Source organism: Calonectris borealis, chromosome 10, assembly GCF_964195595.1.
Source record: "Calonectris borealis chromosome 10, bCalBor7.hap1.2, whole genome shotgun sequence".
NCBI classification, from domain to species: Eukaryota; Metazoa; Chordata; class Aves; order Procellariiformes; family Procellariidae; genus Calonectris; species Calonectris borealis.
The window spans coordinates 5,458,360-5,474,712 of NC_134321.1; the positions used below are offsets into that span (position 1 = coordinate 5,458,360).

At 41.6% G+C, this 16,353-nt stretch overlaps 1 protein-coding gene across 13 annotated transcripts in view; it reads left to right on the forward strand.

Annotated features, from left to right (window-relative positions):
• The window catches only part of FOXP1 (forkhead box P1), a 389,271-nt gene that overhangs the window by 161,070 nt on the left and 211,848 nt on the right, over positions 1–16,353 (forward strand). For 12 of the 13 annotated variants that reach the window (XM_075158627.1, XM_075158622.1, XM_075158623.1 and 9 more), the window contains one exon: positions 2,426–2,491. The gene's annotated coding sequence lies outside the window, so the exon portion shown is untranslated. Of the gene's footprint in view, positions 1–2,425; positions 2,492–16,353 lie in introns of those variants that run through there. The other variant, XM_075158635.1, reaches the window with a different exon arrangement.

The window sequence follows — 16,353 nt, forward strand, 5'->3', positions numbered from 1 at the left end:
GCTCACCCATATAAACATTTTCAGGAGGAAAGTCTGTATTTGTGTTTCGACGTTTTTGAGATGCTCAACTTTTTGACTATTAATGAGAGATTTTCGCAGGTGGGAACAGCTGTCTGCTGCTCATTTTAACTTCAATGGTACATTATCCAAATTTTTGAAAGCCAGGTAGCGTATAGCAAGACTTAGATAACCAGAAATGAAAGCAGTCTGGATTTCAATCAGGGAATAATTTGTGAGAAGAGCTGAAGTCCTCCTCAGCCCTCCGTGTGTGTCGCCCTCGGTAGAACACGTTGGTCTCCCACCAGCTAACGGTGGGCCAGCGTTACTGGGTTTCCTTGGAGCGTGTTCGGTTCATATATGACAAATGTGTTTAGAAAACGTTACGTGCCTTTTACAGCACTGCCGAAAGAGATATTGTATGCACATTTTATGCAAACGTGTAATTTTTCAGCAGTTTCCTTAAAAAGTGCATTTTAAGATGGTTCATTTGCTATCACGAAGACTCAGGGTAGAAATGAAGTCTGCTTGCAAAATACTGCCAAAATAAGGATTTGACTGCCAAATACCCAGAAAATTTATAAAACAGATAAATATGAAAAGAGGTTTAAGGTGTCAAATCCAAGATAACCCCCGCAGCAAAGCAGGATAAAAGCCTTTATGGTTGCTAATCTAAGAGCACATCGCGTGTCAAAGGTCATGTATTTTACATAAAAGATGTATTGTTTTACACACTCTTAGGAAGGTGAGACCTGACCTATTATGATGGAGCAGTGTTATGTCCTTTACAGTGCAGAATCAGGAATGTCTTATATGTGTACCCCAGTGAAGCACATAAGGGTGCATATATAGGGTATATGTGTGTATATATGCATATAGGGTTTCCTATTCAGCAAACACGTACAAATTTTGGCCCTTGATCTTCCGGTACCTCATTATAAGAACTGTGAAAAGCTGCTCACTCAAAACATAAGAAATAAAATAAAATAAAATGCCAGTGAGCAACAGATAAAACTCATGTTCCTTTCATCTCAAGGTAACCTTTTTTCTTCTGGCTAAAAATAATCGTGTTTCAATGGTAAAGAAATAATGCCTCATTCTCATTGTGAAAACATTTTTCGTTCCAAAATACATGGCAAATGAGTACATTTTCTTTTGAAAGAACTTAATGAAGATTCTGATTTTTCCCAGAGGTTGATATTTTACTACTTCAGTAAAAAGCTTCACCCACTGATGTAAATAGCGTAACTTACCATTTGATGAGTTTCACAAACACCCCCAAAACTCCACATCACTGTGTGAATTTTATGAAATGGAGTTTCACGTAGCTCTATCCTACACATCCACATGTCACTGACTTTCCATTTCGTATGATGTCATCTGTGTCACCACATTATTGCATATTTCTTTCTGTCCTTATTACAAATTATTCTGCACCCCTGCAGCAGCAGATCAACATTTCAGTGAAATTACGTTATAATTTTACTCTATTAAGGTATTTGGTCAATTGATGTGGAATTAATTCTGAATGCTGTTAGTGGTTTGAGTTAGTAACTTGATCTAAATTAATAAACAAATGTTTTTCTTTTCTCTTGTACCATATGTTGATCCCAATTACATGAACAGAAAGTGGCAGATTGTCATGTTTCTTAAAAGATTACATACTCTTTTGCATAAGAGAGAGTACACAAGATGCAGTAATACACAGGGTAAAAAAAACCTACACGTGCTGTTTTCTCCCTCTTACTTTTTATAAAGATACTCTTCAATTATTCCTCTCTTTAATACCCACTGCTCTTACCACCTCAGCATGCTTGGTGTGCTCTTGGTAATGCTTAATGAGATGATATCCCGAGACAGTAAACAACTTTTTGAATTAGGCATGGAAGATGCAGCTAGTTTTAAAATCTCATCTAGGACTGTGTCTCTATGGAAAAGGGTGGGGGGAAAAAAAAAAAAGAAAGGATCCAGAAGCTAAAATAGCAGTGGTTACAAATGGTCTTAAAATGCCTTAAGTAAGGAGAACCCATTCAGACAATAGTCAGATTTCTGAAACAAAGGACTGAACTCATCTATTATTCAAACTGAAAATAGATTGATAGACATCAAGATTAAGAAAGTTTATGCTAGAGAACAAAGATGTCTCATCTCCATGGGTTTTTTTTCCTTCTTTTTTTTTTCTCCCAAAGACCAAGTTGTTCGTGCTGAACTGAAGAGCCTCACACTGGCTGGTACTGATAAGCAGCAGTCCTGTGACTTGATTGTTTTTATTAACTCTCTCTGAAAGTCATTCACCATTAAACACGATTAGATTCATTTGTTGCTTTATTTATGTTTGTACTTGCAAATGTGGTGCCAGTGAAAATGCTTTGGGTGTTGTTGCTGACGCTGACCCAGCAGTCATGTGTGTTACCTTCTTTCTCTGCAGGGTAAGAAGAGTGACCTTTTTGGGGGGCTGTAGCTGAAGATTGCTTTACAGGAGCAACTGAAGAAGGTAAACACAAATAATACTTTGCACACAGTTTCTGAAGCGTGTCTGAAGGAAGGATCTGATCCTGCAAACCCATGCCTTAGATGCAGAAATAAAGGCTCTTCTGGCAACATGCATAAAGATTGCAGCGTTGGGCTTGGAGCCAAGCTTTTGGAGCCACCTCTGTGCCTTAAACCCATGTTTTGCCTGGGAAGCCAATGGTTTAGGTGCCCAGTTGCATTTCAGGAGCAAGGCCACAAAGATGTGGTTTTTGGCTTTCAGCCTTGTTCTGAGAAGGCTGCTTGGTAACTGGCCAGAGCCTGTGCGTGAATGGGAAGACCCTGCTCTGGCTGGTCTTGGTGGCCACATGGCCAAGTCCATGGCCCAGCATCCACGGGCGCTGGGCTGGGAGCTGCAGCGGCACAGCCCCGCGGCAAGGTCCCCTTGCCGGGGCAGATCCCTGGGGAATGGTCAAGTCAGCTTCAACGCTGCTTCGTCCCAGGCTGGGACACTCCTGGATTTACAGCAGCATGTCGAGCAGAGCAGGAGAGCAGAATTCAGCTGTTAATTTGATTGCTTATTATCACTGCAAAAATTAAAACACATGCTTTTTAGTCTTTCGGAGCGTAGCGAAAGGGAAAGAAATACCACTCTCTGCAAAATGATTTTTATTTAAAGCAATGTGAAAGTCCCTTGCTTCTAAATTAACTCCTTGCTTCTCTTCTGGTCCAAAGTTTCAAGTTGGAAAGAAATATTAACATCACAAAAGTGGTGATTCACAAAATTAACTTGCAGAAAAGAAGAGTAACGCAGATCAGTGTTTGGTACTGAAGGGTGTCATCTGACTGAGGTTCATATGGCTGCTTTATAATCACCTTCTTTCAGAAATTAATAGTCGGTTAAGCACCATAGCAACAAGCAACACTGATGTAAGCGTTGAGCAGTGGCTGCTGTTCGCTGTGATGTCAGTGCTCATTAGTGCTGTTCTCTTGACCTTGTTTGAATATAAAATGGTGATTTCATTTTAAACTTAGAATTTTACAGAATGACTGAATGCATCAAAGTGAATTAGAGCTATTTTTATTTTTAATTTTATTAAAATGTACTTCAAGGGGAAAAAAATGTCCCTGTTCTCTTCTGTTTTAAATTAAAATAGATCTGAGGATGATGTAGGTTTTTTTTTTTCAGTTCTTTGTTGCCAAAAATATCTATTTAGCGAGGACGAAATTCATGAAGTTGAAGTGAATATTGCAATCCTTGGTCATGCCAGTGGTGTATGTCAGCTGTATGATGTATGCCTCTCTTCAAGATTTGAATATTACTGGGGTTTTTATGGTGGAGCCCATGAGGTATTAGATGCATTTTAGCTATTGAAGAAGAAGCAGATCCTGCAGTTTAAGATGATGATGGTTCCTTGCCCTGCAGTGGTGTTCCCCCTTTGAGTTTCTGTGAAGAAGGAAAAAAAATTAAGTCCCAGGTGCATCAGAGGGCCTCAGAATTCATGGGATTCTTCTGGAGCCATGATTCACGTGTGGCCATGATGCTATGTGACACAGGAAAATTAGGAATTTTGGTTGTGATAAATGCAAAACACTACCTTTGGACTAGCCTGAAGTTTGGACTAGCCATGTCTCCAAAAGCAGACATGTTTTGTATTGCTACCACCACACGTGCCAGACATACCCTCTGGCGTGCATCCCTCAGCAGTAAGCAGTTTGGGTGATTTGTAGAATGTATCGCTGGGAAAGACCACGAGATCTTTCAGACTGACCTCCTGGGTATCGTAGGTTATTGAGTCTCACCCCGCACCCCTGGGCAGAGCTGGTAAGTAGGGTTCAGCCAAACTCTGGCTCCTAGAAGATGCTCCAGGCTCAGTAGGAAGACCCTGAGGACTGGAGAAAACACCATGGATCAGCTACGGTGTATGTATGCGGGTTGCATGTTCAAGCATGTGTTTTCAAACTGCACACCAAAATTCACAACTTGACGAAAAATAAGTTGTTCTGTATGTCCTATAATGTTAGGACTTGTTTCTCTGAGAAGGTTTAGCTCTGTCCTGCTTCCACTGCAGTGAGGGGATGCTGTTTTCAACAAAATCCTATTTGCTGCAGGATCGGTCCATAATCTTGCAACATGTTTCATAAAATAAAGCCGTAACGAACGATATGTGGTCCAAGAAACTGGATGTCAAATTTCAACTGGGTGAGAATTGAAACTGCTGAGATAATAAACCATGAGAATAGGAGATAGTAATGGAAATAGTGATAGAGTCCTAATTAGAGCAGTGCCACTGAAACAGGGAAGGTTAAGGGTTTGGTTGATTGAGTTTGAGCTCAATTGCTTGATAGCTTAATTTCAGGTGAAATCCCATCTTCTGAGTTAGCGGTTAAGCCGCTCAGCGCAGTTTCAGAGCAGGACTCTACTCCTTGAGGAGCGGCCGCGTGGCCCCGGGCGTCCCAGCGCTGCGTGCGAGCCTGCCCTCGGGCATGCGGCGCGGGATGCAGGGCAGAGCTGGTAAAATAGATTGTTATACTGCATGTTTTGTTTGCTTGCTTTTTTTCTGTGAGGCGCAAATAACAGAATAGATACAGCAAGGGACTTTGATGGTTAAACCTTCGAAATTAAGATGTTTACATTCTCCTTTATTTAGCACTGTGAGGCATAATGCCTAATTATGTGCCAGTTTTTCCTCAAAGTAAGGATTTGAATTGAAACGTTTGATTTGGGGAGAAGGGAGGGGAAATGTGTTTTTACAGAATTGTGGACAATAGTGTTAGTTTTCCAGGAGCAGTCATTTGTTTAAATGTATATAAAAGCATTTTCAATAATCAAACACCATTCAGTGAGCTTTATAAATCAGGGATAGCTTGCATGCTGAAAAATTGAAAAGTACAAAACATGCTACTAAAGTTGTACATTATTGATAACAAAAGGGACATGCAGACTTTTAAGATAGCAAAGATAGAATCCTTCAGAAAGCCCTTAACGGGAAAAAAATCAACACAAAGGATTTAGCAAAGTTGCACTTAGTTTAAAATTTCAAATCTTAATGCTTGTCAGAGTTAAATGCTGATTAAATATTGATAATAAAACAGAAGCTGCCTGCTGTAACTCAGAACTGAATGAGATGATCAACATATAAATCTGTGGGTTTGAGCTTTAACTTTTTCATATATGTATATTTTCTCCTCCCTTCCCTTCAAGCCAGGAGAAAGGTCAGAAGGACTCTTTCTCCTAAGCTCAATACAAAAAATGGATTGTGCAGTTTGTCTATGGGGAAACGAAGTAGTTCTGGGACAAAAAAAAAAAAAAAAAAAAAATCATTTTTTCCCCTATAGTCCCACCACTTTGTTTCATTAGGAAGAGACACAGCTTTCAAACCGGGTTGGCATGTCGCTGTGCCACGTCTTCGCTGGCTGTAGCAGGAGGAGCTCCCGGCAAAAGTCGAAGCCCTGAAACAAACTTTTTCAGAGAAGTTTCTGTTTATGAAGGGCTCAACAGTGTGTGCAGTTTCCCCCCAGCACTCTTCCTTGCTAGTGACTTTCCAAAAGATGTGCTGGTGAGGTCCTTACTCCTGTTTTTTGTACCAGCTGGGTGGCAGTGATGCTTGCACGTCAGGCAGTGGGAAGTTAGTAGGGTGATGTTTTCCTTACTGAGTTTGGCACCTTGACTTTTCTTGCTTTTGACCTAATGGTCTTAAAGCATATTACAGAGCAGAAATAGCCAGCACTCCTAGAAGACGTGGTGTGCGGCTACTTCGGAATATGGGTCTTGTGACCTGGGTGCATCCGTAAGAAAATCTGTAATGGTTCTTGGACATTTTCTCCTATGTTTTCTCTGCAACAGGCCCAAATTACATATACTGGAAGCATTTTGCATGAGTGCTTGTATCACCCCCAGCAGGAAATAGGGATCTGGGAGACCCCCATTGATGCCTGCTGCTCACTTGCTGGTGGGGTGGTGGTCATGTAGCTGGCGCGATTAGTGTCTGTGAAGCCACATCTAAGACTGGATTCATTTCCTTTCGGATTGTTGGGAGAGGTTGTAATATCCTAATTGTTAAGACCTTTGAGTTACTCAAATTGAAAGGTACAGTGCGGTGCAAAGTGTTTCTGTAATCTCTAGTAATAGGAATGACAATATTACCTGCATGTTCTGGGGTAAACCCTAAAAAGGTTGTGTGTGGGCCTTTGGAAACACAGACTGCTTGAAGACCTTATCTATTTGAAAGAAAAGTTTCGTCCAGAGATGGGTGAAGCTGTGACTTTTCTGAAGCAATTGGGTCAAGAAGACTTAGAAAATAGATTAAGGCATTTTGGAATAATTTAAAATGCATCTGAGCAAATCTCATTAACATGGACCACTAGCATGCTATATTGAAGACTTCAAAGACCTGTCAGAGGAGTTCTTTCTGCGCTATTGTCTGCCAGCATTAGCAATCTCAAGAGAACATGTTTCTTTTGTTTGCTTTTGGCCCATTTAGCTTTTCTTCTTTTTCTTCTTCTTCTTAATGTTCCCTAATATATTATAAGTCTTCAAGTGGGTTGGTAGAAAAATATGTTTCTTGGCTTTAAGATAGTCAGTAGCAGGTTTTGATCCTCTTAACTAACACTTTTGGACCAAATCCTTCTGGTCTTCGTGAAGACTGCTAAGGCGAGCAAGATTTGGCCAGTATTTTGCATAATCCTGCAGTGTTTCTTCCATTAGCTTAGATAGATGCTCGATATGATCTTCATTAAAATGCAAGTGCTGATTTGTATTACTTAACATGGGTTCAAAGTATCATCATCCGTTTCGAATCTGTGAAGAACGTGAAGCACCTCTAGATTTGGAAACCACTAGCCTAACCTGTACCCACAGATTAAACACAGTGGCATACATTGAAAATGGCCCACCATGTAAAGGTTGTAACTGCAGATTAAGCAGCCATAAAGGGTGCACTGATGTCCGTCAGTTGCTAAAAAGTTCACTGAGGTCCATTTAAACTAAGCTGTCATCAGAGGAGGCCCAGCCTTCCTCATCCTAGTGAGTTTGATGCAAAAATGGCCATATTGGCAAGTGCCATCACGGAGCTCAGGGCTGCAGCATCTCTGCCGTGGGCAAGTTTGAATTCCTCCCACCACCCTTCTGAGTACAAGGAAATTTAATAAGCTACATGCATCCCAAGAGGGAGACATGACATCCCATGCTAGGCACTGATGTGTCTGCGACGGATGTTTTTTGTTTTGTTGTTGCAGGGATTGGTAGTGCTGTGGAAGCTGGTTGGACTCATCATCCTGAGCCATTTGGGAAAGGGTGCTGTAAAAGCTGTTTTCAGAAAGTTAGAGCCTGTTCTTGTGCCATCAGTGGTCCGTGAACAGCCTCTCCTCTCTCATACTGATTGTAGCTTTGCTATGGACTGTGTTCAACAGGTACATCGCTGTGTTCATCTTTTAACTTGGCCTAACTATAGATACACCAAGGAAACAGCTCGTAATATACCATGCAATGCAGGCTATGCAATTTGCAGCCTGGTTCTTCGAGACCAAGCTGGATAATACGTCAGGACATGCTGCATTTTATTGTCGCTTGGGTGAGGAAAGAATTGGGAATGGCATAGGTAGGAACAGCATCGGTCCTCGTTACTCCAGAACCGAGGCATGGGCTACAGGTGGGATAGCCTGAACTCGTGCTCAGTCTCAAACACAAAAACAAACGTGATGGAAAGATCCAGTTTCAAGGTTTCCTTCTGAAGCAGGCAAATAACTCTGAATTCAGAGTTGTGCTGAAACTTGCCCTTGTGCAAGTTACGCTGCTGGGCCAGCGGATGCAGCGGTGATGCCGCTTGCTAGTGCAAATAGGCTGATGGGCTTTAATACGCATCACTGCTGGCTGGTAGCATCTCACAGCCATGCCTGCTGCTCAACACAAGGGCAAGAACCGCTTGTAGATTTTCAGGCTTGAAACCTGCCTTCATGTCGCAAAGATGGTGCACCCTCCTGTGTTATAAAATCTAGAGATGTGAGAACATGACACCAGAAATAGATTCTTCTTGCATATTTCATATTTTATTTGGTCATCTCTAAGGTCACTGCCTGTTGCCTTCTACCACACCATAAGTATATCTTCTGGCATACTGAAGTTATTGTCCTACAGCGGTAGCAACTGTATTTTACAGTGGCAGTGTTACAAGACCAGTGATGTCAGTGGGCATTGCAGGAGGCCACCCTTTTTATTTGGTAGCTCGTATTGAAGCCAAGGCATTAAAAAAAAAAAAAAAAGTAAGTTTTTGGCCCCGATTGCTTGCCCATATTTCTCATTGCAACGTATGAAACCTTTTTTCACTGCTGCTAATGGCAGGAACTTCAGACGCCACCTCTGAGATGTTTAATTGCTAAGTGTTTCTTCCAGTGCAATCTGTGAATTTTAATTTGGGGCTCTCCCACCTCTGCTGGCCGTATACTTTTCAGTGTGTTTTGTGTAATACTGCTTAATTGCTCAAAAGGGTCATTTCTGACTCTGAGCTCAGTGTTTATTTTGTTAGTAGGGTAGCACAAACATTTGGACATTTGTAACTAAGACTCTGACGTCATTTCCATTGCAAACCATTAATATCAGTCGTTTATAATACAGCTTTTCAAAATAGATCGTTGTTGAAATATGATGATCTCTTTCTATTTTGTTTAAAAAAAAAGAATTGTTATTCCCCCCTTTTTTTAAAAAAAAAAAAAAGATAAATTGTCATCTTTTGAATAATAGGTCTACTTTCTTCTCCTGTCGTACCCTTTTTGTTTTTTTTGATAGCCCCTGTGTTTATCCATATTAGTTGTAATACAAGTGTTTCATTTAATCCTCTGACGTGCTAAGGGTCAGTGGATCCCGCTGATGGAAGGAAACGTCTGTGGAAGGGCACAGCATTTCCTGCTGCCGAGGCACTTCCACCAATGGAACAGTGGTACGCAGTCGTGACATTAGTAATTGTCTGTAAAGATCTTAGAAATAGAAAGTGCTACATTTAAAAGCCAACAACAGCATAAATCAATAATATAGGCAATGAGACCATTTCCTTTTTTGGGGGGAGGGGGATTTTTTAACCCCTTTTTAATTGGAAAAATGTCATGCAGTTATTTTTACAGTCTGTGTTTGCTTTATTGCTGTCATCCTTCTCCATTTAAATTTTATTCCAATAATTGGGAAAGATAATTTTTATTGGGAAAATTTTGCTTTTAAAGCTTTATTGCATGCAAATTGAACATGGATAAAAATGTTATTATTGGAAAGGAACAGAAAAATTGTTTCTAAAAAAGTGCAAATTCTTTTGTGTCGTTGTTCCTCTTTAAGATCTGATCAGTGAGAAAAAGATGTGTGCTTTTATTGTTTGTTTCCTTTTGTTTTAAGGAGGGAGAGATGATTGTTTTTGGTGCTACTTGCTTAAAGCGTTCAGAGCTCTGAGCTGAGTTTTGGAGAACGTTAAAATAAGCCCACAGGAAGTCTTGTAAAAGTTATAAGAAATTGTAAGCATGTCTGCTGAGTCAATTATGAGAGACAAATTGCCAGGGTAAGGCTGCAAGTTTCCAAACTTGTTATTTACTCTCTGCTATCTTTAAAACAATTCATTTCTGCCTTTGATTTCACAGCAGATAAATACATGTTTTGGAGGGGGGGAAAAGAGATATTAATTAGACAAAATATTATTTAAAACTGAAAGAATTACCTAGATTTGTATTCATGTAGTTAAAAGGAGACTCTGGCCTGTCCTCCTTTTGAAAGTTGAGTAACTGAAAGAATATAGTTTAAAAATGCAGACTTTGGCTTTTTAAAATTTCTCCTCAATGAGACTCGCGTGCACAAGGCAGTGTTTTTTTTAGATAATTTGAATTTTAATATTGACGTTATTCTTTTAAAAAAATTATATATCTTGAATCTTTGAGACCATTCACGATTTTTTTCAGAGTTTGTTAACCCTCTAATAAGTTTCAGACAATTGTGTGAAGAATAGTGCAAATCCAACACGTGCATAGTGTAAATCCCACGTGTATAGTGTGTGCTCGCTAATTCTCTCGAAGTTTGTGTAGTTAGCGTGTCGTATGTTCATGATATGCAGGCCAGCTGGAGCATTACCGCTCTGAAAGCTGCCATGGTTAACTCGGTTTGAAATACATCCAGATCAGCCGTAGTATTTTCTGGATACTTGATAAGGTCAAAAAGTCCAGTAAAGTCCTTTTCCGCCTTTCCCAGCACAGTTAGGATGGAAAGCTCAGAGAGGAGCTGGGTAAATGGCTGGGTTTTACTAGACCGGGCTGTGTTTGAAACTCCTGCTGAACTCTGCAGCGATTCCCAGCTGGGCAGGACGAGGCGGCGTTGTGGTGCCACGCCACGTCCCCTGCCTCCCAGTGTCACTTAACGGCACCACGTGAGGAACCGGTCTTTGAAGTTGCCCTGTCAGAAGCTGCTGGAGAGGAAGGCTTTTACTTACAAGGGGTCTGAGCACCCTCAGCGAGTCTAAGACCACCGTTGAGGAGAAACATCCGTTCTCGCTCCCATATCTAGAGCATAGGTGGTGTTGGAGTAGTACTAGGCACTTCAGGATCCCCGACCATTGCTGGTGTGGAATGAAAGGTTCCTGTGCTGCAGAGGGTTTGTCATACGTGGCTATCGGCAAACACGGTGGGCACTGTCTGCGGTGTCTTGTGCGTTGCCGTGTCAGCACACATCTCGCTGCTGCCTTGCAGCTTCAGGTTGTCTCTGGTCCCACGGGTGTTCAGTGTGGGCCATGAGATCTCCTTTGTCCCAGCCCACCTAATCTCATCCACCCCTTACATCAAAGAGGTAGATATATGTGCATAGGTCTGTCCAACCCAGACATCTGCTGGACTGTCATAGGGGAGCAAACTTTCTGGTTGGTATGTTGCTTGGGAATATTGGCAGTTGGTAGGTTTTTGTTGAGATGTTGGGTTTTCATAGAACACGAGGAAAAGCTCTTTGTCCCTTAAAGTAAATCTGTGCTTTCCCAGCTCCTCCCCTCAGTTTTCTGCTGTCTTCTCTCTGCTAGCAGTGGCCTTCTCCAGGCACCACCGTACCAGTTGGTTGGATGTAGCAAGGGGAAGCCCTGGGCACTCTCCGTGTGCTCTACCATCATAAGGCCACATGCCCTCAGTTCCCCACTTGCGTCTCCTCTCCTGTGTCTCTGTCTTCCCACTTAGCAAGAGTAGGGCTGTTATCAACTGTATTACGAGATACCAGGTATCTGCAGATGATAGACCCCAGAGGACCTCATGGATGGCCTGTCCCAAGTCTTCTGCTTCCCTGCTGCTGTCATTCCTGGGGCAGCATGTAGTTGGCCAGGCATGAAGTCCCCCAAGAAGAAGTGGGACCTTGCCCATCTGCAGAGTGGATCTGCCCCCAAAAGGAGAAGGAGCCTGGAGTTAGGGGTCTTCGTCACGCTCGGCCCCAGTGCCTTCACGAAGCGCAGTGGAGGGTGGGCTGCTGGTGATGTGGGAGGAGGTTGTGTGGGAACCTGTGATGTGCAGGAGACAGCATCGGTGGGACAAGAAGTTCTTCCCCCAAGAGGAGGGGGGAGAAAAAGGTCCAAACAAGTTTTGTGGACATTTGAGGAGACCTTCTCTTTAAAAACAACTGTGAAGAGACTTTCCCAGATTTTGTCCTCTGACATTGACATCCCGACTGGTCGCTGCCCGTGAAGAGCGATCTGTGGCACCATCTGGGTAAGACCTTAGCGTATCTCTGCAGGAGAACTGGAGTTTATCATAGTTTTATATTGGGTTTTCCTCAGCATGTAACTGGATGCATTAATAGTGACATGATCTCGGTGTGACCTGGACTTTAATGGGTTTGAACTTGGAACTGTTCACACATTAAGAAAAAGCCCTCGCTCCCTGCATGTATTCAGCAGCTGCTTTTTATATGCAGAACCCGGAGCTGCAAAGGTTCAATGGCGGTGTATTTTCAACTTTCAGATGAAAAGGACTAAATAACTGCCAAAAAAACTGGGCTATTTCTCTCCTGATGCAGATATGTGACTGCCAGGACATGCATACATCAAAAAGACAACGTGCCTCTGAGCAGTTTAAAACCTACTGCTTTGTTTTGTTGTGCTCGAGGCAAACAAAATGTCAACCCCCTCAATCTTGGGAGAGGGTTTTTGCTGTGTGCTTTGCGTGGAGCCTGAGCCCGCGAGTCGGGATTTGGGGTTCGTTTCCTACCTCTGCAGCTGACTCACTCCATGGCATGGGTACTGTTTGTTCTGGACAAAGCTTTCTTGTTTTTGTACGTTGCCAGCTGTGCATGATGTACCATCTAGAATATGCTCTTTATCCTATGTCAAACCTTAACTGCGGCAACAAGGCTGTGATTTGATTTTTCCCGTCTGCAACGAGAGCCAGGTTTGCCCCTCTCCCCCCAGAGGGACATTGCATGTTAGGTTATCTGGCTGCTGTGTGTTCAGGCAGCTCAGAAAGGTACAAATTGTTCCTTTTTTTTTAAAAAAAAAACAACAAAAAAACAAAATAAAACACCCAACAAAAAAACCCCCACACCATCAACAAAACAAAGAACCTCTGCAAGGCCTAATTTTTCTGCAGTTCTGGAAGGTGTGTCCCATTCCTCTCCTGCCCGGCCGCATACCTAAAGTGGCTTCTTTACCAAGTTTCCGCTTGAAAGGAATTCCATTTACAAAGTTATCAGCTACCTGCAAACAGAAGGGCATAAGGGAAGGCCTGATACCAGCTGGGCGGTAGTGTTTCGCGTGGAGCTCTGCAGTGATGATGGAGAAGTTAGTCACCTGCCACCAGAGTCATTCCCATGGAATGATGATGGAGCGACCCCGAGTAAAGATGTCTCTTTGCAGAGCCGTTGACAGATTTACTGGCCACCAGGTCAGACTACGTTGCCCTTTCTTTTTGATATTAAGAATTACTATGCATGGAGTTTGCTTATTAAATTGTTAGCGAGTTGTTGTGTTGTAATGTGTCCCCGTGATGTCAGCAAAGTCACCCTGCCTTACCCTGCTCCCTCCTCCGAAAGCCGGGGCAGACCTCTGCTTTGGCGAATCCACCTCCAGCTCTTTCATGGAGTCATAACGGCGTTATGTTTCGGGTATAATACTTTTCTTTTACTAGGGATGTAAATCTTTGGTCTATAGACCTTTGGTTCAGATTTTTCTTTAAAACATTAATGAGCGTTTTAGTTTGGGGGGGGAAAATTTACAAGTAATGATGACATTGTGTAAAAATGTAGCAGCTAAAGCATACGTTCTGTTGGTTTGCCTTGTCTTACAGGAACATCATTTTTGCACATCACTATTAACAATGCAAACACCCTGAAATGCTAATAGCACTAGTAAGCTTTTAATTCCATGGAATTTATTGCTTGCTGTATTTCCATGAATTTATAACGCTTTGATTCTTAAGAGCCCCATTTAATCAGTTTTGCCTGGCACAGAACATAATAAACAACTTGCTGGTGCTAAAGTGCCACATGGGGGAGGCTGCTAACAAGAAAGTTAAATGCTTCTGCCACTAGCAGTTTCTTCGCTGTATTTTTCATGAGCTGTTACTACCAGTAATGTACTTTGCTAGCTTTAGAGCAGTGGTTAAACACAGTGACAAACCAAACAGCGCTCCAGCGCTGTAAACACCCAAAGCAATACCATTTTTGTTCAGAGCTACAGTTTAAACCAGGCTTGAGGCTCAGTATCGTTCTATAGTGATCAGTGATTTTTTTTTTTTTTTAAAAAGGCCTTGTTTTTCTTGATATCTTAATATAGGACTTTTAGGAATAACTAGTGAGTGGTATTGATCAAGAAAAATAGTGTGGGGGGAGAGAGAAAAAATAATTGAAATACCTTAAAAAACAGTTCTTGTTTGTTTATGCTACTTGACCATAAAAGTACAAAAAGACTGTCTTAGTAGAAAAATACCAGATTATCAAGTCCTTTAAAGCAGAAAATGTCATTTGAGTCTCAAAACTGCACCAACTTTATATAATTACCCTTTTAATTATCCCCAGTGGCCCATGAAATTTGTAAAATAGAGCATTGAGAGTTTGATTTACTTACATGTTGCACTTTAGTGTTACGCTCTTAATGAATATTGTTTAGTGCTAATGTCAGGCAGAGATTGCTGAGTGCTATAGAGAGGTGCACGCTGCAAAGCTGGGTATTCAGAGGGGAATTGTGGAAACTCCACCTTGAATGAAGAGTATGTACGTACGTAAAGCCATATGCTATAATTTTTGTTGCCTGAATGGAAACTATATTGATTTTATCCTCTGCATGCAAAGTAGCTTACTATATTTTCTTTCTTTAACCATGCTAGAGAAATTACCACTTTTAGGGCATTTATTTGGTTCTGGGTCAGGGTCTTCCTTGGTATGGAGAATAGTCGTGTCCTTCCTCTAAAGGACCAGAACATGGAAACAGGCTCTTCAATTTGCTCTTAGGACCTAACTGTTCTAGCCTATGGTAATGGAACTAACAGTAATCAATATTTGATGTGGGGTTTCTGTGGGGTATCCAAATATCGTTTATTGCCAAGAAATTGCTAGAATAAGCTTGGGGGAAATGTCGTCCAAAGTGTGGTCTAAAAATCTAGCTAAATTAAACAGGCATCTTCAAAGATGAATGGAAGCATCAGTGAACAGTAACAGTAAAAAGAAATAAAGCAGAGTCTGAAGGGTTAGATAATAGGATGTAATAGCTGGTGACCTCTAAATTATTGGTACAAATCTGAGCAAGGTGGAGACTCAGCGGAAAGTATTTGCATTTGAAAATGGTCATAAAATGCTTTCAGTTGAAGGTCTGGTCCTCAGGATCCATCTGCTGACAAGCTGGGGAGATTTGACTCTCAGAAGGATGGGCTGCCTTCCTCTTGGTCACGTGCCACTTTTTCCTTTCACCTTTTGGATTGAGTAAGTGTTAAGAACAGCATACAAGTGCTGGTCCGGGAGGTTGGACCAGCGGTACGATGACTTCGGCAGCTCCAATAATGTTCATGACCAGATGCCTCCAGAGAAAGTGGAAAAAGCCTGAGGTTTTACTTCCCTTCCAAAATTTTTGTTCATGTTTTCCTGCATTCACTGCTGTAACAGTCTTGGTATTCCTCTTATCTAGCTATGCGCCGCTTTAATTATCCTGCTGAACTCATGACATCTTAGCATGGCTTCAGATTTCGTAGACCAATTTGTATAGTGTTGAGTTAAAACTCAACTCTTAATTTGTTTTTCCAATTTGTGAATATTCCTGTACATTTGTGATATATATTGTTGATATATAAATATTGTAGTTGGAGGAGAGAAACAACAGAAAAACAATAACTTTGCAACTTTCACGTAGTTCAGAGAAAATTTGAGTTCAAATCCTGGCTTTAAATGAATGGCAAAAAATCTATTTACATCCCAAGGACCAAGATTTTACAATACAAATTTTTCTTAGAGCAAACAAAAGAGTTAAGTGTCTAGTGTACAGCTGAAATTTGGAAAGGCAAAGTCGTATTAATTGTTTATGGAAACAAATTTCAGGGAACTGATTTCTGGAATTCTGAAATTTGAATTTATTTATATTTGAAAATATCTTGTTTAAAAGAAGCTGAAGGGAACAACCTATGAAGAGGCTAATTAAGCATGTTTGTACAACGCTGAGCACAACGGGGCTCCTTTTTTGTTTGTCCTGAGGCCCTGCAATAATAAACAAAATTATTGCTAATAATTGGGAGCCTTGATTTGAAGTCGTGCTGACTGCAGGACGCAGGGAGTGTCAGTTTTCAGTAAGTGCATCAAGGCTGACCTTGAACTTGTATCTGCTGATAAGAGCAGTGCAATAGCCCGGTCGTATCTGAGAGCGTGTCGTAGTGCTCAGCGCCGCTGGCCGGCTTTGCCGGTGTTTCTTCTCC